The sequence below is a fragment of the Nannospalax galili genome, unplaced genomic scaffold, assembly GCF_000622305.1.
Source record: "Nannospalax galili isolate Female #2095 unplaced genomic scaffold, S.galili_v1.0 scaffold734, whole genome shotgun sequence".
In the NCBI taxonomy this organism is placed as follows: Eukaryota; Metazoa; Chordata; class Mammalia; order Rodentia; family Spalacidae; genus Nannospalax; species Nannospalax galili.
Genome location: NW_008337073.1, coordinates 4,800,477 through 4,820,962, shown reverse-complemented (window position 1 = coordinate 4,820,962; position 20,486 = coordinate 4,800,477). Strand labels below are relative to the sequence as shown.

At 42.0% G+C, this 20,486-nt stretch overlaps 1 protein-coding gene across 3 annotated transcripts in view; it reads right to left on the bottom strand.

Moving 5' to 3' along the window:
• Tmcc3 (transmembrane and coiled-coil domain family 3) overlaps positions 1-20,486 on the bottom strand; it is a 265,966-nt gene that overhangs the window by 20,518 nt on the left and 224,962 nt on the right. Inside the window, exon 1 of one of the 3 annotated variants that reach the window (XM_008832083.3) lies at positions 12,461-12,539. The exons of the other annotated variants lie outside the window; for them this stretch is intronic. The gene's annotated coding sequence lies outside the window, so the exon portion shown is untranslated. Of the gene's footprint in view, positions 1-12,460; positions 12,540-20,486 lie in introns of those variants that run through there. 3 annotated transcript variants of the gene reach the window in all.

Below are 20,486 nucleotides of genomic sequence, written 5' to 3'. Positions count from 1 at the left end.
CTCTAAATTAAAGCCTTCAGGAGCTTCTGGACCCTTCCCACTATGCCTGTTCATGCTCACTGGATTCCGGCCAACAAGAATGGAATAAGCAAGGGAAGGTGGGTAAACCTCAGGAAGAACCAAGGGAAGGGAAGCAGCTGTAACACGTGAGGAGAAAAGAGTTTTCACAACCTTTAGCTAGTGAGTTGAGGAAAAAAGGCCAGTCCTGAGGTATACGTTCGGCACACTGCTTAGGACTGGGTACCCTGTCCTCTTTTCCTGTAGCACTTATTCATCACCTTCCTGACTCCCACCCTCCCGACATACAAGGTGGGGGCTCTTGAGAGAGATCTGTGCTTAGTCCAAGTTTCTGAATGAATGAAGCTCAGAACTGCCTCAGTCCTTCAGCACATCTAACTTCAAGGAGCTCTCTGTGCGGGGCCCTTCATGCCATAAACACACCCTGCTGCAGAGCCATCCACTGTTTGAGACTTGCACACATCTATGTAAAACACTAGAATAAGGGAGGAGTGGGTGGGACACACACTCTCATTTAATCCTCACAGCTTCATAAGTAGTGGTCACTAGCTCTACTGTATAGATCTAAATGTGGGAGGCATCAAACAATTGTAGTTACAGCTGAAAGACAGAGCCCAGATCTGTACCAATGTCTAGCTTTTAACCTCCATCTTAGTCCATGTGTCTGATGGGTAGCCATCCTCGAATCCTTCAAGCACTCTCCCATTTCTGCACTGGCCCCTAGCACTGCTTGACCTCCCATGCCTCCGTCCCAACTCATCTTTCAAGGCCCAGTTCTAAGGTTAACTCTTCCAAGAAGCCTCTCCCATGCTCAGGATCAGCTGGATTTGATCACTTTTTTGTGTTTCACCCCAAATTTGCATCTGTCTCCTTTACAGTATTTATTCTAAGTAGGGTAAGTATTTACATAGCATTTGGTCCCTCAACATTTGGAAGCCTGAGAGAAAGATCATCTGATAAGCCACCTGTCTGCCCTACACTGCTTCCTCAACAGGGCGTCAGTGTTTGTTGAGTGAATCAGTGGCTTACAAACAGCCAAATGGGGCAGCCAGCTGCTCCTCTCCTTGTTGGCAATGAAATCAAGACGAACTTGTGGCCGAGGCTGTGACATGGCTTTCAAGACAGACTGGAGAATGTAACTGTTTATGGCTTTCGATTGACGGGAGAGGTTAAACCTCAAGGAAACCAACCAGCCAACCAACCAACAGAAATCAAGGAAACTACACATCTCACAGGTCTCCCTGCTGTAATTATGAAATGCTGAATATTAAGATCCACAATGTATAGAACATGTAAGCAGGATCCTTTCCTTCATAAATGTTTTCCCTGAAGGTAGCATCATAATTAATGTTGAGAACCCCAGTGCCTTCTACTTTGAACACACTCATGTCTTGATTCCATCTACTAATTGTGATAAGAGAGTAGTCTTGTGTTAGCTAGAAAACTTTATCTAATGTACCAGAAGACTGTCAAATGCTGTGGTAACATGGGTAAGACCTGGGGATCAATGGACCTGTCATGTGAAACAAGCCAGACACAGAAAGATATATGAGTTCACTCATATATGGGATCCTTAAAAAACTGAGTTCATAGAACCAGGCAGAAGAAGAGTGGTTACCAGAGGCTGGGTGGAGAGGGAATGGGAGAGATTGTTTAATAGGTACAATGTCAGAGCCAGGAATAAGTTCTGGTATCCTATTACACTGAGAGCAATTACAGTAAACAACATGGAATCTTAATAGTTGAAAATAACCAGGAGAGGATTTACAATGTGATCATCACAAAGAAATGATAAATGTTTCAGATGATGAATAACCCAAGTATTTCAAGTTGACCAGTATACAATATATACACTGTGCCCCCTAAAGATGTACAATTAGTTATTTGTCAATAGAAAATACTGCCATATATGGTTTCTTGTTTCTTAGCACCACAATTCAACAGAATACAAACTCAAAAAAAAAAAAAAATAGGTGTCCTAGGGCTAAGAGTGTAATCCAGTGGTAGAATGCTTGCTACCACGTGTGAGGCCTAAGGTTCAATAATGAAAAGAATTTTATTTATTTATTTATTTATTTATTTATTTATTTATTTATTTACTTACTTGTGTGTTTGTGGTGGGGGCACCTGCCATGAAGCTGCGGAGGTCAGAAGACAACTTGCGGAAATTGGTTCTCTCTTCCTACTATGTGGGCCTGGAGGTTCAAACTCAGGTTGTCAGGCTTGCTGGTAAGTGCCTTTACCCTACGAGCCTTTACCCTCTGAGCCATCTCGAAGTACTCCCTCAAAATTATCTATCAGAATTCTATCCATCCACCCACCTACCCATCCCCCTACCTACCCACATACCTACTGATGCCTTTCACTCTCCTAAATCTAAAAAGGCAATGACTTCTTTAAAGGAACAAGGCAGAGTTAAGAATGGCCTGAGATAGTACAGGATCTCAGAAAGAATGAAAGAAACCACCAATTATTGGGTCTTCTAAGCACCAAGTAACTTTTTCTTTTTCAAAAAATATTTTATGTGTATGAGTGTATTGCCTGCATGTATATGAGTGCACCCGTGTCATGCATTGCCGTGAGGTCAGAAGAGGGCTTCAGATTCCCCTGGAACTGGAGTTAAGGTGGTTTGTAGCCACCATGTGGGTGCTGGGAACTGAACCCGGGTCCTCTGCTCCAAGTAACTTTTTAAATGCTTCATGTACATGATTTCATTTTTCTCCTCAAGACCCTGAGACTAGAACTATCACTCCCGTTTCCCAAGTGGGAAGAACAGAGTGGCTTGTTTGGAGTCATCAGTCTATAAGTGGCAGAACTGTGAGTCTAGCCTAGTTCTACCTGGCTCCAAGAATCTCTTTCCTTTTGTTGACAGCCTAGTGCCTGTGCCAAACCTATGGCTAGGCACATGCAGGTACATAGAATGTTTTACTTAAGCTAGACCTTGGTGTCATGAGGCAATTACTGGAGCTATTTTCAATCTAACACTACTAAGAAAAGCTAGCTTAAATCCAAAGATATCTCACATAATGAAAAATACAGGTTGCTTCTGTTCCAACCACTGAAAAGACTGAACGCCAGACTGTACATAAACTCCGTCCTCTGGCTAATGTCCTAGCAGGTTCCACAGTCACTAAATGCTGTGCTATCAAGATGTAGATAAGTGCAGGCTTCCTGCTCCCACCATCACCGCAGATTAAAGGAACCAGAGATTCATGTTTCAGGTGGAGGGCAGTGCTCCAGGAAAACATTACTTTATATGCTGGAAGAAAAGAAACCACAAAGAAAAGAAAAGACATTGTGGATTGTGGTTTTTAAGATAAACACTGTATCACAACCCATCTTAAAATTCAAGTCTACATGTGGGTTGACTCTATTTCCAAAACAGAGGGCCTGCCAGGGCCACTCACACTTGCAGCAACCAGGCAGTTCAGATTTCCTGGGATGTATCCTAAATATGGGTCAACTACCAGGTGATGGCATAAGTTAATGATTAAATCACAGATTTCAGAGCCAGACCATGTAGGTTCAAACCTCAACATCTCCTCACAGATGACAAGATTAAAACACAGAGTAAGCTGAAAATGCTGGCTATCACTTACTGAATCCAACACACTCCAGGCAGGTAGGAACTTCATTTGGAGGAGTCCAAAGTCAAGAACAACAAGGAGAGGACTTCACCACCACCAAATACACGCACACACAGAGCGAATATGAAAATTGTCACTATTGGTTTGGGTAAGGTAGATGAGGGTCTGCTATGATGTAATTTCTGCATTTCCATCTGAAAATATAAAATATTACTTGTTGCTCACCAAATTTTATGACCAACTGATGGGTTTAATCCTGTAAAAAATAGTGCTTTATAACTGGGACAAAGGTAGCCCCCGCCCCCCATGTTTGCTAACTAAATCTAAGAGACTTCAACACTCTGAAGAATGTTCTGTGGTTACTTCCTAGCCAGTAGGTCAACAAAGGATTTAGTTTTCCATTCCACCAATCTTTCCTTCAGAATTCTTTCTATGAAACTTTCTGTGACTCATTACTACCTTAGCAGGATGATTTAAGATTAAGGATTCATTTGTTTTTACTTTCAGAGACCACAGAAACAGAGTTTTCCCTAAGACTTCCTACCCTAAGAATAATCCTGTGGTTTCCATCAAGGCTTAAAAAGAACCGCATTGGCAACATGAAATATTCAAGGTGGGACCTTCAGACTAAACATGCTGTAACGAACACTGGCACTGGCTAAACTTTCCCCTTCCTTCTCTTTTAATGACTGGTTTTAATTAAAGAGTTCCACAAATAGAATCAGTTATACCTCATTTAACTGACATTAAGAGGCAAGTAATCTAGGTAAGAGATTGAAGTTTCTAGGTAACTAAAATTCCCACCAAGTAAGAGTCAAGTTTTTTAAGTTCTGCTAATTATGGGTTTCTAAAGGTCTAAATTCTCAATATTGTGTTCTTGTTAACTAAGGTTGTTGTTACAGTTTGGGACTGAAATGTTTCCAAGAGGCTCATGTGTTTAAACACTTGGTCCCTAGTTGGTGGCGCTATTTTGGGAAGTTATGGAAGCTCTGGGACATGGGACTTAGCTGGCAGATGTGAGCTACTAAGCCTCTTGAGGGTTACAGCCTGGACCTGCTTCCGGTTCAACTTAGCCTCCTGATCTATCAAGCTGTGAAGAGCTGTTGCCTCACACTCTTGCCAGTACAAAGTCACTCCAGCTGCCATGCCTTCCCTGCCAGGATGGACTTCACCCTCTGAAACCAAGAGCCTAAAGAAACCTCTCCTCCCATAAGTTGTTTCTTTCAGATACTTTGTCATAGCAATGAGAAAAGTAACAAATCCAGCCATCTACAGAATCAAATTTGAATTGTGACACAGCAGTTACCACAAGAAGACACTTGATCCAAATGGACCAGCAATCTGCGCTTCAGTTAGATCTTCAGATCTTAGGACCCCCTCATGTGAGAGAGATGAGTGGCTAAACTCTGGGGGCCTGTAAGGTCTTTGCAGTGCTCACATGCTGCAATCTTGATATTTCTGGCTCTGGCAGCTCCACCACAAAATGCCAATGATATTATTAAAGAAATTCAATCTTTTTCATTTTATTTTATGTGTATGAATGTATTGCCTGCATGTATGTAAGTGCACCCATGCCATACAATGCCCACGTAGGTTGGAAGAGGGCATTGGAGACCCTGGAACTGGAGTTATGGACAATTGTTAGCTGCCATGTGGGTACCGAGAATTGAACCTGGGTCCTCTGCAAGAACAATCAGTGCTTTTAACCCCGGGCCAGCTCTCCAACCTAGAAATTCAATCTTACTGCATACCAATTACTATAAATCGAGTATGTATCTTTCTGTAGAATGAATGTTGCCAAAATGAAAATTACACAACTGTAGTTTAAAACCATATGCAGCAAATAAAAGGAACAAATAAGTGCTAAAATATAAAAAATACAGACAAATCTCATGTATATAATAATTACAAGAGGAAACACACACACACACACACACACATTCTGTGACCAGCACAGTGTTTAACCCTTGCAGACACAGGGAGAATGAATCAGCAGAAGGTGGAACCAGGGAGCACTAGGCCACTGACAAGACTGATCCACATGGCAGTTCTCCAGGCCAAGGTTAGAATCATCTAACCATCTGTTTATGATATATGCATTTTATTGTAAGTTGTACCTCAAAAAAGAAAAATAAGCAAAAGCCTTAGAAGGAAGAAGAGAAAAACCTAAATTACTACTTTAGTAAGAAGCTTAGCTTAATTGTTTAATAGGCCTGTCAATTTGTACTGCATTTTGTCAGCTCTTTAACATTTTTTCATTTCTAAAACTGCCATGATGCTATCTGTTAAATATTTGTTTATGGTACCAGAACATCGAAGTGCAGATGTAAAGGGATGGGGCTCTGTATGCTCTATTAGCAAGGCACTAATATCTGTGCTGTAAAGGAGTACATCAGATTTAGACATGAAAATGCTTCATTTTCATTCTGAAAAACAGCAAAATCCTAAATACCATGTTGCTGTACTGTGCTGGTGCCTTGTTTCATTACATAATAGTTACTTAGAAAGCCAATGTTTCTCAAAGAGGCTGAATTTAACTAAAAGCACACAAAGTACAATTAGGGCTTACTTAATTACACAGACCAAATTGTTTCTATGATAGCTGACAGATATTAATTTAAATTCCAAACTAGTTCATCAAAATTCAGAATTTCTATTTGAAAGATGTTCCCCCAGGGGCTGTTTTGGAAGCCAGGCAAGTATGTGATAAGCTCGGCCTTGAGGGTGTCCACTGTTTGGGTGGAAAGATATCAAAAGTACACGTGTGCAGGAGAATACAGTAAGCACTATGAGAATGGGAGAAAGTGGATGAAGAGGAGGCTATAAGTAAGCTTGATGATTTGGTGAGGTTTCTGGGAAGAAGACACCTGATGTGGACTTGGAGGAGGTTGGAAAAGCAGCCAGGGTGCACGTGGTGGTTCATGAGTGTGGTAAGGCCAACACTCAATAGGCAGGAGGATTGCAATGAATTTGAGGTTGGCCTGGGTTGCATAGTAGTTCCAGACCAGCTTGGGCTACAAAAAAACAAAAAGCGCCTCAAACAGCCACCCCAAAGAAAACCCACCAAAAGCAAAGGAGGAAAACCAGCTAAGACAGTGTACCTAGAACAATGTATCTACAAACACCAAAAGTAGAGTGTTAAAAACTAAACATCACTTAGGATGTTCAAAACTGAGAATGACAAAGTGGGTCATTCTAAGGGTAAGACTGAAAGATGGGGCCAAAAAGATGTGAAAGGCAAGGTGTCTGAAAGGAGTCAAGACTCATGAGCAGAGAGCCTGCAACAGACTCTGCAAACGTGCTTCACACTCACCAGGGAAAGAACACACCGAGAAACACAGGAGTTGGAATGCCAAAAAAGAAAAAAGAAAGAACTCATAAAATATAGCCTGTCACAATTCCTTTTGGAGACCAGTCTTCCTATGTTGCCTAGATTGGTCTCAAACGTGTGAGCTTCTGAAAGTCCCCTGCCTCAGCCTTCTAATTAGCTGGGATGACAGGTACATTACTGTGCCTTGCCTCTGACAGTTTACATTTTTATTTATTGTGCAAAAATCACAGAGCTGTGACTCTACTATATTTTAGGGTTTTCAGATTTGATTCATGTATTGTGCAGTCACATAAGGACTATTTATTAATGTGTTTTCTCAACATAGTCCTATACTACCACATACCAAGGCTAAGTATGTGTAGGGAAGCAGGGATCATGTAACCAGACCTACTATTAAAACACACACATCTGTGTGCACACACACACTTGAAGCTAAGAATGAATAGCTCAATTCTTACCTAAGAGATTATATATCACATGATAGAACATTAATAATTTTGCTTCATAAATGTATAATTGGTAATTTTGGCCATTCCACTAATTTCTCTTTTGGAGACCTTTATAAATACTAAGCAAACTCCAATTATTATCACAGCCTTGGTTCTTTTCATCAGGGGGCTGAACAGAGTACAAAGGGCACAGTTTTCACACTGGAAGAAAAGGCAGGAGTTAAAGATGACTTCCTTGAAGGGAACAGGTGCCTAGGTATTTTGCTTATGGAAAGAAAAAGTTCTGCTGCACATCAAATTACACTTGCTCTAATTGTTCTAATATCAGGAAAACAGCATGGCATGCCTATCTACTCTAACTAGGTACTATGACAAAAATCCTGTGTGGAAAAAAACCCAAATTAGGTTAATAAAGTGGGGAGAAGTGTGTGGGTAGAATGTGTTAACTATTAACTCGGAAGGATCTGGAATCACCTAGGAGATAAGCCATCAGGCACATTGGAGGAATTTGTTTAGCCTCTGGGATGCTTCTGAGGGATTATCTTGATTAGATTGAGAAGGGGAGACCCACTCTAAAAGTGGGCAACACCATTCCCTGGCTTTGAGTCCTGGATTGCATAAAAGGGAGTAAGCCACCTGAGCACTGGACTGAGAGCTCTGTTTCCCTACTGTGGATGTGATGTGACCAGCTGCTTCAAGCTCCTGACTTCCCTGCCAGGATAGACTGTATTCTTGAACTGTAAGCTGAGTTTTTTTTCTTTTTTTAAGCTATGAGTTGCTTTCATTAGGATATTTTATCATAGCAATAAGAGAAGAAACTAAGACTGTGGGGCAGAAAGCAGTCTGGGAGTTTCAATGCCAGATGATTTTTTTTCTTTACTGGGAATTATAATAGACCAAATCATGGGTCTGTATCTGGCTTAGAGCCCTAACTCCCCCTGAGTATATGAAAACTTAGATAAGGACACCTGCTTCATGATTATTACAGAGCTGCCTGTGTTCAGAATTATCACTTGAAAACATTAATTTTATGTCAGAAGAGCAAAACAGACTTTCTTAATAGGCTTTATACATACCTAGTTCCTTAAGATATATGAAATGGGGTGTGTGTGTGTGTGGTGGGATTCTTTTTACTTTTCTTTGGTTTGGGGAAAACTGATGAACTTGACTCCAAGGGCTGCTTCCTATATAATAGGATCTACTGTGTGGTGCATTTCATTAACTCAACTTAGTCCAACTACTTTATTCAGCATTTCAAAATGTTAGAGGACCATCTGTTTGAAACCTGCCAACTGAGAACATTATGAAACTTCATTCAGCCCAAGATATTACCCTGAACCTATGAGCTGAAATTTCTTTGTTTACTGTACTTTGATGCCTCTGATGCCTTCACTGCTTAACATGCTGTTGCAGCTGTTTTATTGTTAAAGTCATTGTAAATAAACCTGTAAATACCAGGATCCTATGTCAAAAACACTTTGATTGCTTTTCATCCTTGATAAATATGAATTCACCAATCAGTGAATACACACTTCATATTATAGGACTGACTTTAAGTGCTCGATCATGTGTATTCGGAAGGAAGGCTTTATTTACATTAAGTGGCACATCTTTCAAAGGAACTAACTTAATACACATAAACAGAAGGAAAGTATAATTAGGCAAGAACTAAATGGCAAGCAGATTTGGGTACTATCATCCATTTTCTACTTACCTACCATCTTTCATCAATAATTCCAATAAATCTCTACAACTGTTCTTGTCCCAACCTAGGATATGATCATCTCAAGGTGTCACAAGTCTAGTACTAGTATCATATATGACTGGCAGTCCTTCAGTCTTTAGGGTTAACTGCTAACTCTCCTCTCTCCCTTGCCCACCGCATTCACTGAGTTCTTTTTCTTTCTTGGTATTCTACCAGCTGACCCTTCCTTTCTCTTGAGCACCTGCCACCTGCCTGGATGAAGTCTTTTATACTCTGCAGCTGGACCACTGTCATGGTCTTTACTCAGGTGCCTCCAGGTTATTCCTCTCAATAGTCACACACTGTCTACAGAATGAAGTTCAGTTTCCTGAAGTTAGACTTTAAAGGCCTTCATGTCCTGACCCAACCCTGTCTTTCTACATATTATGTACTTTTGCTCTCTTCCCCAGAGCAAACAGCCTGACCCAGTGAACTTTGTCCATGCCAAGCTCTCATGCCTGGATTACTTCCACTGTTGCCCCTGCTTTTGCTCAGAGCCCCACACTCCTTTCATAGGCTCTACTAGTACAGGCTCCATGCATCTGGCACAGAGGGTGCAGAAAAGAGTTGAAGTAGTAACTCCCTAGTTTTCACTCCAATTATGCAAATCATGTTTGGCAAATCAAAGAAATTAAAGAACTCAGGCTAGGTAGTAAGGAGTCAGAGTCAGAGCTCAGGCTTGATTCCAGAGCCCTTGAATGCCCTCCCTCACCCTCTACCTCTAAATCCTTAGGGTTTCCTCAGCTGTGGCCACTTTCAGCCTCTTCCACAGTCACTTCTGATCACTCCCAAACTAGCTACCAACTTTACTCCTTATTGCTTCGTATTAGTCAATTTATTGTTATTTTCTTGGCAGTCTTAGAACATCACACTGTTTCTTGAACACAGTAGGCACTTAATTGTCTTTTGAAAGCGAGTCATTTGCTACTTTGTTATTATTTCCTATGGGTAAAATTCCGTACTAGGTAAGATAATTTCAGTAACCAAATAAAGGAAAATTCAGTGGCAAGGGTACTTAAGATCATACAGTTATGAAGATCTGAGGACAGGGCTAATATTCAGGCTTAACAATAACTTCTGCGTTTTCACTCCATTCTCTTTAGGACATTTCCTTGTTTCCTCATAGAAACCAAAGAGCTATTGTGGTCCTAGAACCACAGGTGACAATTCTTCCACCTAGATGAGGATGCTTCTTTTCCTACTTATCATGGAGGAAAATAGTCTCCAGACACTCCTCAACAGGTCTTGCCTAGGGTGTTCTAGGCCAAGCTGGGGTCACATATCCATGTCACAACTGGAGGAGAGGCTGGGGATCCCGAAGGGAACTGGTTAGATCAGCCAGGGAAAGGGTGTGTAGATGGCTAAGTCACCATGTTTGCAAAGGTACTGATGCAATGCTAAGCTCTACATTAGGTACCCCAAGAACAGAGAGCTGGAAGATGAAAAAAGGTTTGCTAATGAGGTTACAGCAAACAGTCCAGCTGTCACAGGGAATGCGTGCACTAGAGGGAGGCAACTGGAGCCTCCTAGTCTTCAGCCACTGAATTATAGATGCATTCCATTTCCTAACATATTTGGTTAAATATCATAATTCCCTTTTCCATAATCACAATCATCTCAAGAAAAAAAGGGTGAGAAGAAAACAATGTAGCCTTTCCCCTTCCCCATGCCTTTTTCTTTTACTTTTTCTTTTTTTTTTTGACACTACTGTAGATCAGACCTAGGGCTTTGTACAGCTAGGTAAGTGCTCCACCACTGAGCTATATCCCCAGTCCTCTTTCTCTTTTGCCTTTTTGAGACAGGGTCTTACAAGTTGGCCAGGCTGGTTTTGAACAAGCCCAGGCTTGTCTTGAAGTCACTTAGTAGTCCAGGTTGGTTTTGAACTTACTCTACAGACTAGGCTGGCCTTGAACTTGCAAACCTCTTGCCTCAGCCTTCTGAATAGCTAGGATTATAGGCCTGTGCCACCGGGTCCAGTTATCAAGCTTTTCTGAGCTTCCATATACTTCTCAAAACATCTTAAAACAGGCAGAACAAACACTCCAAGAGATTTAATGATTAGAAGCGAAGATCAAAGTACATGTCTTTTGCCTCTTTCTCTGATTCACTGTTGCTACTTCTAAGTGCACAGCCTGCTACTATCGCTGCCAATGCCACCACCTGCTTCCAGTTCTGCAAACAGCACAGATGACAGTCAATAGTGAACCACTTAAAAAAAAAATCTAATGCATGGGAAAATGACGCAGCCACTAAAATGGATATGGATCTGAATGGGCTACCATGGGAAGCTGTCTGAGGCTAAGGAGGGACAGGCAGGATGCTGAGTTATGCCTCTAGTGTATATCCATCTGTGCTTCAGAAGAGGGATCCTCCAATTTGTCTTTTTAAATAACAGAAATTTAACCTCCAAGATTTAATGGGTCAACATCTCTAACTGCCACCCCCTCTTATAACTATTGTACTCTGGTTTCGAAAGACCAGAGATAGTTTTCAATAATATACAAACCTTTTGTGACACTCTTCACAAACCTTTGATAAAGAACTAACCAAAAGAGACCTCACTTAAATGTGCTCAAATATTTTAGTATCTAAGGAATGAAAGAAAGATCATTTTTTTTTTTTTTTTGGTAGTAGTATACAAAAGTCTTCCACAACACAGCCACACACCACAGGGTGAATGTTAACCTCCTGTGAGATCAGCTAGGAGTCACAGGAACTGGAACCTTGATCTCTTCAGGGAGCACTGCATCCCACCACGGAGTCCCAGAATGGGTAGCCCTAATTCAGAGACAAACTGCAGTCCCCCAGGCTGCTTCCTGTCCCCATCCGCCGGGCAGGGCTATACCTACCACACCCTTCTCCTCTGTGGTGGCTCATGGTGCTACAGAGTCAGTTATATGAAAGCTCAAGCTTCCTGGGAAGGGGAATGAAGGATGGCCACTGTGGGAAATGAGATGTTAGAGTATGAAGCTACATTTCCTCTCTGGGCCTCAGAGGCCCAGAGGCAAGTGGGAGAAGAACTGGTCCTCTTCCAGCAGGACATGCAACCCCTGCTGTTTGTGCATCTCTTAGACCACGCTCCCTGGATTTACACTTCGAATAAGAACAAGCAGTAAAGGAGTTTGGTGCTTCATTCAAAGTTGAGGTATTTAAATACCTAGAACTCCACTGAGAAATTAGGGATTTGAACAAGTACAAAGACAGTGATTAAGAACACAAAAATAACTTGTATTTCTTTCAAGCATCTTACAAGATATTAATTACACAAAAAAAGCTCTACAATACATATTTACATGCTCTAGCTAAAGCTGGAGGACTGTAAGAGACTTACCAAACACCACACAACAAATCAGGAGTAGAGCAGCACCAGCAGCAGGCTCACCTTCCTGCCTGAGAGGCAGCAGAGTGCAGGCAGACAGGCTGGGTACTCTCAACAGCACCTACCAATGACTCACCCTGGACTCTGGAGAGCAACTCACACTATCTCTCAGCATTCCTGTTTGTCTCGGGGGAAACTCCACGCCCTACACTGTGCCCAGCACAACTGTCAGCAATAATGCACTGTATTCAGCACCCTGCTGTACAAATGGGCTCTTTGTGCTGCAGGCCAAGGCACATACTGTCTCTGCAGGGAGGCCCACCAGAGCCTAGGCCTGTTACCATACAACTCTGGGAGTGCAGGAAAACTCACATTCATCTGGCTTGGTTCTCTGGCATACCCATGAGAAAAAAGGCTCAATTCAACAAATCCAGGTTGGCATAGCAAATGCAAAGCGGTGGACTGAATTCATGAAACACACACACACACACACACACACACACACACACGCACGCACGCACACATACACGCATGCACGCATGCACGCATGCACGCGCGCAAACACAGTCAGCTGCAAAATGGCCAGTGGGAGAGAAGTGGTGTGCAGGCCATGTGCAGAGTCAGGAGACACTTTCCTCTGTTGATTATTTCTGGAGACAGATGCTCCGGGTACCTCTGTGTGTCAGGCACAGCAGGAGAGGCAAAGGGGCTAAGCCCCCTTCTGGTCTAGTGGCCAGGGAGGGAGAAACAATGACAGTCACTGACAAGTGACAGGCACGTTTGGTGCTAGGAACTGGAGTGGGGGGTGAAGGGCGGGTAAGCTGCTTGGTTTCTTTTAAAGCAGAAAAGGCAGAGATTTGTTTACCCTAAGTTGCTCCAGGTAAACCGAGTTCTCAATCAGTTAGCCGGGGGATAGATACCAGTTTGGAGAAACAGGGTCCAGGGTGGAGGTGGTAGAGGAATGGAGACATCAGGCAGGGATCAGACCCTGAGTGTCCCAGGTCAATCAAGCTGAGTTCATCTGCCAGGCCACATGGCAGCCCGGAATCCTGGGAATCAAGATAGGAACTGCATTTGGGTGGAGGAGATTCAAGCCTGCTACAGCAATCCCAAGGCAAGCGGTGGTGAAGCTGGGGAAGGGTTGCACCCTAGCTCTAGGAGACAGACTCTGAATCTATGAAAAGAAGGTAGAATCAAAAGACTAACCAAGTAGGAGGTAGAGAGGTGGAGGACGGACAATGTTACATCTACTGTTTGGGAGACTTGAGGTCATCCCCATGACAGGTAGAAGAGGGTGGGCTATAGGAGGATTCGGATTTGGGCATGATGAACTTGAAGCTGCCCTGCACATTTAAGCACAGATGTCCTAATGGATGCTTTGAGAAGAAGGACTGAAGTGAGCCTGGGAGTCATTAGGAACAGTGCCTGGAGCCCCTCACTAGAACAAGCATGACCTCAAGGGTGAACCAGATTCTTTCAAGCACCAGCTCTGCCTCATGTGACCCTGAGCAAGTAAATTAACCTTTTTGAGACTCTGCTATTATCTAAAGAAATTCCTCTTGAGATTTAATGAGAACAGAAAAGGACTTAATGTCACAGCAGACAGAAGATATTTAATATTTTCCTACTGCCCTTTTGTGATCATATATTGCTTCGTATTATAACTTGAGTTCTTAACCTGTACAGCAGATTACAAGCTTTCTGTCAGTCACTCATCTTTAAATCCCTTTTGACCTTCCTTGTATGCATGGATTCTCAAATATTTGAATTGCCACAAGTCATATGAAAAACTCAGGCCAGAATGGGCCAGGGGAACCAAGAGTTTCCTGCCCTTGACATTAAATAACTAATGCAAAGATCTCAAAATTGCTATGTGGTTTCAGAGATATTGATTTAACTCTGTTTGGGAGCATGGAGAAAAGGGCAATGGATTTAGAGAAAAAGAGAGAATTTTGTCAACCTAATAAATCCTAGTCTGTGTATAACTACACTGTAATATTTAGGAAGGAGAGCATCTATGAAGTCAATATCACATGGCCTCTGTCTCTAAGTTCAAGTAATGGTCTAACCAATGCTAAATAATAAATGTCAGAAAATGGGTCAAGCCTCAACTCAAATGTTGAGTCTGTAAAATACTTTATATATAGAAATACATTTTTTTTTTAAAAGTTGGGCTCCTTTGCTTATTTATAACAGTCAAATGAACATTTTAAACTACAGAATATCCATGACTTATGAGGTCTGACTTAAAATTTTTTTCAAATTCATGACAGTGTGAAGCCGTATCTCAAATTTCAGATCTTTTCCTGGACTAGTAACGTGTTAGAAAACTCCCCCATGATGGCAGGTAGTGATAAAAAGCCTCAGCTCCCAGTCAGCCACATACTCACCAGAGTGAGTCACTGCTCCTGGGCAGTATGCTGCATTGCTCCAATACCTGGTAGGTTAGATGTATTAAACACATGCTCAATTTAGGGTACTTTAACCTAAGATGGGTTTCTCAGGGTGAAACCCCATTGTAACCCAAGGAGCATCGGTGCCCCAAGATCAAAACGCCAGACTGTCCACTAACAGCAGACATAATTCAGTTCCACAAAACTAAGCTGCTTTGCTTTTCATTTGGTTCTGTGGTCTAGTCTGAACATTCTTGGCCACTGGATATTTTATTTCATCTCAAATGTATTCACTAAAACACATTCATTAGCAGGTTTTCCTTCCTTCCTGATCTTTCTCTGGGAATGTCAATCATTCTTTCACCCTTCGCCGAGCTCAGCATGTCTTCTTCTTGTTTAGTATCTCAGTTATAAATATCTAAAAGAAAAACTACTAAAGTTTCTAATATTAAATTATTGGCAATTGCCTCATAGTTCCCCAATTGCTTGGCTCATTTAACTATTTTGATTAAATATGGAGAAATACTTAATTCAGAGCAAATGGTCATTGAGTTTTGTCTTATTACTTTATTCTGGAGAGGGTACTTGGTCCCTAAATACTAAGAACAAGCACCAGACCTCTCACATGCATAGCTCTAACCTGAGGTTCTTACTGCTCCCCCGTTTTTCTGAACTCTGGATGGCTCTCCTGTAACTCACAATATATCTTAACCATTCCTTTTAGCCAGTCTCTGAAACGTGAACCTAAGCTATGTTCCAATTCTTCCCTGCTTGAAAAGACCTGAACCTCTCAGACTTGAGTAACGAACTTTTCTTGTGTTTATAAAATTCTCCTCTCACCTGCTGCCCATAGGTGATGAAATGAAGGCAGACGAATGGTTAGATTATGTGGCATCTGCCAATTAGCCAGTAACATCCCCATGGTCCCTGGCTCGCAGTGTACATTAGTTAGCTTCCGAAACCACAGAGATTCATGCAGCCTGAGGGCCAGACTACTGTAATATAATTCTACTTAAAATTACTCTGACATACATACCACATACATGTATTTGCAGGCACCACACCATGACTCATAGTAGGTGTTTACAATGAAGAACATCTCATTTCCATAATGCTTCACTCAAAATTGTAGCTTCTACTAAAGGAACAGGTCACATCCAGGAAATGGTTTACCCCACGATGTTCCTGCCATTGAATAACACTCCAGTGCTGTCTTATGTTCTCCCAAACCCAGGTCAAGAGCTCTGACCTCTGTGACCTAAAGCACTCTGTTTACAAATTCAGCCTATTACTCTTTGCGCTGGGTCATTCTCTATCCTCTTCCCCCTCAGAACACTTAGGTAGCATCTAAACACTCTTTCTCACCAATGGCTCACTTCATTCTTTTTAAAAGTCAGAGGTTCTTTGGCGAGTCTTGGATTCTACATACATGGACAGGGATAGGGAGCCATTTGCCTGCCATGGCAGCATCAACTAAATTAGGGAAGCAGTCAGAAAATAAAAGATTTTCCCAGAAAATAGCCACTAGCTTTGGGAGGACAGTGGTTTTCACCTATCTTTGACCTAACACTTTTAATAATTTATCTGTCTATGCAGACATAGGGCTGCGTCGGAGGTAGGGATGGGGGTGGGAGGCTGAGGACATAGTGCAGTAGCACAGTGCTTTTCTAACATGTACAAAGCCCTGGATTTAATCTCTGGCACCAAAAAAAAAATAATTTTTTAATCCATATGCAGTTACAGAGAAAAGTACAATAATTGTATTGCAAAGCCAAACAAACCACTCCCTGGAAAGAACCTAAACCATACATATATCACTAAGACTTGGTTAACAATGAATGGATAAATGCATTTATAAGGGGCCACTTCTATAAAGACACATAGGAAACATTACCTTGCTATCTTTGGGGAAAAGACCCAAAGCTCAAAGGACAGGTTTATTTTTTCACCTTAAGACCTTTAGTACTATGGAATTTAGTTTTCAATGAACTTACACTTTTTAGGTTAAGCTAGTTAGGAAAAAGTAAACCTTCATAATTTAGGCTTTTTCAGATGATATACTAAGTATTTCACTTAATGTCATTTACTCTTTGTTAATGAGAACACAAAAACTAGGCACAAACAGAAACTACAGAGGAGACACACATTGAAATGTGCTTGCTTTAGCAGTAATGGTTTAAATAGTAAACTCAAATTCTCAGATCCGGGTTCTCTCTAGGGCCCTGTTACAGACACTTCTATAAGCGGCTCCATTTAGTCATCTGCTTTACGCTAAAAACTGATAGTTTTATTCAGGAGCTGTGGGTGGGGGTTGGTTTTTTTTTTTAATTTTTATTTTATGTGTATGAGTGTATTGCCTGCATGTAGGTAAGTACACCCATGTCATGCAGTACCTGCAGAAGACAGAAGAGGCCATCAGATCCCCTGGAACTGGAGGTATGAACAGTTGTTAGCTGCCACGTGGGTGCTAGGATTCAAACCCTGTCTTCTGCAAGAACAACCAGTGTTCTTAACTGCTGAGCCATCTCTCCAGCCCGGGGGGGGGGGAGTGGTTTTTAAGAAAAATTTGCCTTCAAACTTAAGAAGAACACCCTCCTCCCCAAAACCCTCGTTAAAAACAACAGCAACAACAAAAAGATTGACAACAAAAAGACTGACAGCCAGGCAGGCTCTGGGTAGGACATATTGAATCTCTGGGATTGGAATCCATTCCTAACAAGCTCCCCAGGTGATTTCGATGTCACTGCCATTGCCTCATGCACATCAGAAGTCACTGCTTACTGAACACTTTTCTATGTAAGGAAACAACACCACAGGGAGTGGAGAGTTCTATGAATAAGTTCACCTCTGCATGGCTCCAAGGCTAGGAAACAAACTTTCTGGAAACACTGATGGCTTTGGACCAAGCACTGGGAGTGAACTCCACCAGGCCCACTCACTCTAATCTTCTGGTTCCTTAGAGGAGTGGGGTCAGGATGTGGGAGAGTGGTGTTTGAGACCAGAGGTGAGTGGGATAGTGGGTCTGTGTTCATGAGTGTGGCTCCCATCGCCTGATGTCTGGACCAGTGGGAATGTGGTGGGAATTTGTATTTGACAGCTGGTTTTCTCCCTCCATCTCCACGTCAGTTCTTATCCTTAATCGAAGTTTGACTTCAATGAGCTAGACAAGTGGTCTTTTCAGAACACCAACTTGTAAGTGTAAATCTGGGTCCCACCCAGATTTAGTGATTTAGAATTTCTCATAGAGGTGCTGTGTCTTAAACTAGTGCCTCAGGTTATTCTTATACATGGGGAAGTCTGGGATGTATCAACTCAGGTCAAATTCATTGTAGAATAAGGAATCAAGGCCAATAAGAGTTATGTAATTTCCCCAAGGACTGATTAACTATGGTTGGGAGACTGAAATGCAGTGAGCTAATTCTTTTCTTAGACCAATACTGTTTGCTGTGTTTAATCATGGGAGCCCAAGTATCTGGGAAGTTTCTGATTCACCATGAGGCGGCCACAGGTCCATGACTAATGGAGTCTGGATCCAGGACACATGTCAGAACGTGCCCCAGGTTTAAAGGATAACTGATAGGGTAAAGCTGTCCAACTCTGACCTGCCACTCCCAGTTTTCACTTTCGGTATCAGAGTTGGGGGAAATGTGTAACTGCATACATGATAGAAAATTCCAGTCCCACAAAGTACAACCAGGTGAGGCAGGGGCACAGGCTGACACAAAGTTCTCACCAATTCCTGGTCTAGCCAAGAACTCTAATAATCACACACTGGTTTTAGTAACTGCTGGCCCCTTACAGAAGGGAGAGGAGGCAGTTCCTATCCAGGTCCTGTGCTCATGGCCTAGAACCAGCATTTCTCAACCAGGAACAAGAATGGGAAACAATCCCCCAGCTTGGAAAGCACATAGCAAGCGTTGACTCAGGGAGAGCTCAATCCAGTTATAATTGCCTCTAATTGGGCCTCCCACACGGTCTCACAATTTATAGCTGTAATCAGTTCCAAAAAGGACGAACTATATTCCCTTTCTACCTTTAAAACCAGATTCCCTTTCTGGCTAGGTTCTTAACATTACTGTTTTGATTTTTCTTAACATATCAAGATATTTTAAAAAGATGAATGAACGAACAAAAGCAAAGATGCAAATGGAGTTTTAAAGAAAGAAGCCCTGATATCTAGGATCTCAGCGATAACCCAACGAGATTCAAATCTGTAATGGAGACGCCGAATGGGGGAACCTCGCCCTTCCACGGCACATGGTTCGCAAAACACTTGTGTCTCTTTGGACATTTTCCATGTTCTGATTTTTATCTTTCTTGGCATGCTTGCCTCTCCTTTAATAAAGTCACAACCCTTTGTTGCCATGGAACCCAATCAGACATGGAGCCTGTCTCTATGACTTCCCTGCAGTCTAAAAAAAAAGACCCAGTGACCAAAAACCAGCATTTTCTTTAAAAACAAAATAAAAACAAAAACCAAGGCAAAGACATTTCAGAGAGGATCTAACACCTTTGTGTCCACTGACACCTAAGCTTCATAGAGAATAGTCTGAATTTTTCAGCCAAAGCTTGCCAGTGTTTTCTAAAAAACTTTTTTTGAGTTGGGGCTTTCCAAAGATGATTTTATAAATAAATACCTGGCAAAGAGGATAAGAATGTTCTTAGGATTCTTCTATTTCTTCCCCTTCTTCTAAGTGAGCTTCCTGAAATCTGAGTAGCTGTTTAGCAAACACATGTCAATCAGCACTACCAAATTGCAATATTCATTTCCGCCCATACTAAGTTTTTGCCAAGAGCTCATTATTTCTCTGTAAAGAAAAGATAATCTAAACAAGACAATCAATCCTGTGTTCTGCCATATCTGGAACTAGACTGAATCTGTAGAGAAAAATATCTGAGTAGAGCTATTTAAGGAAAGAGAATTAACATTTGTTGAGTGCCTACCATGAGCCGGGCATTAAGGAAAATTAGAACTGTGCAAGTGGGGACGTCCACCAAGGTTCCCAGAGCATTAGCTGGCTTGCTCAGGCTGCTACGCAGTAGTGGCATCTGGCTCCCAAAATTGAGCTATTCATTCATTCCTTCATTCCTTCATTCCTTCCTTCATTCATTCATTCATTCCTCATGCCTTCATTTCTGGCTCCAAGTGCTATGCATTTGTTCAGAGACTTGTTCTTTAAAGGGAATTCACAGCTTGCAAAAATTTGTCTCTAAAGAGGGTGTGGAATCTATCTTGACTTCCAGCTAGTTCTGGTTACAGGCATCACATTGACTACACCTATAGTGTAGCAGCTACCCCTTGGGAGAATCATGAGCAAATGCCTCGTTCACTTGTTTAAGATGACACAGGGAGGAGCATCTGTTACACCCTTCCAGTTGTACTGGGATAACCACTCCGCAAAGCCTTCCAGTCCTTGTCCCCAAAGTGGGGCGGACCATGAAGCTGTATGTGTCTGCTCTTGGACAGTATGAGCAGCAGGGCAGAGGGCAAGTGATGGAACTCACAGCAGCAATTCTAACTTGGTTCTGGACAAACAAGAAATGACTAGAAGTAATGTGGGAAGATACAGATGGTAATTTTGAAGTTCTAGCATCAATTCCACAGCCTTTCAGGGAAGGACATGTTACCTAGTTTTATATCTATA